Source organism: Mesitornis unicolor, unplaced genomic scaffold (assembly GCF_000695765.1).
Source record: "Mesitornis unicolor isolate BGI_N332 unplaced genomic scaffold, ASM69576v1 scaffold31257, whole genome shotgun sequence".
Classification (NCBI taxonomy): domain Eukaryota; kingdom Metazoa; phylum Chordata; class Aves; order Mesitornithiformes; family Mesitornithidae; genus Mesitornis; species Mesitornis unicolor.
The window spans coordinates 7,029-7,235 of NW_010199172.1; positions in this window are offsets into that span (position 1 = coordinate 7,029).

Consider the following 207-nt stretch of genomic DNA (forward strand, 5'->3'; position numbering starts at 1 on the left):
CCTGCCACAGCCCGGAGTCGGGGTAGGTCCGTTTGCGCGACAAAATGCCCAAAAGCCCAGGTTTCGCCTCATATGTGGGGACGGTACCAGCCGACTCGCACCACAGCCCGGACGGGAGCCTCACGGCGATAAGGAAAAGCCGGCCCTGTCCGGCCCGCGGCCCAGGACCTCCCGCCCCTTTCAGTGCGGCCCGGCCCGCATCCCAGG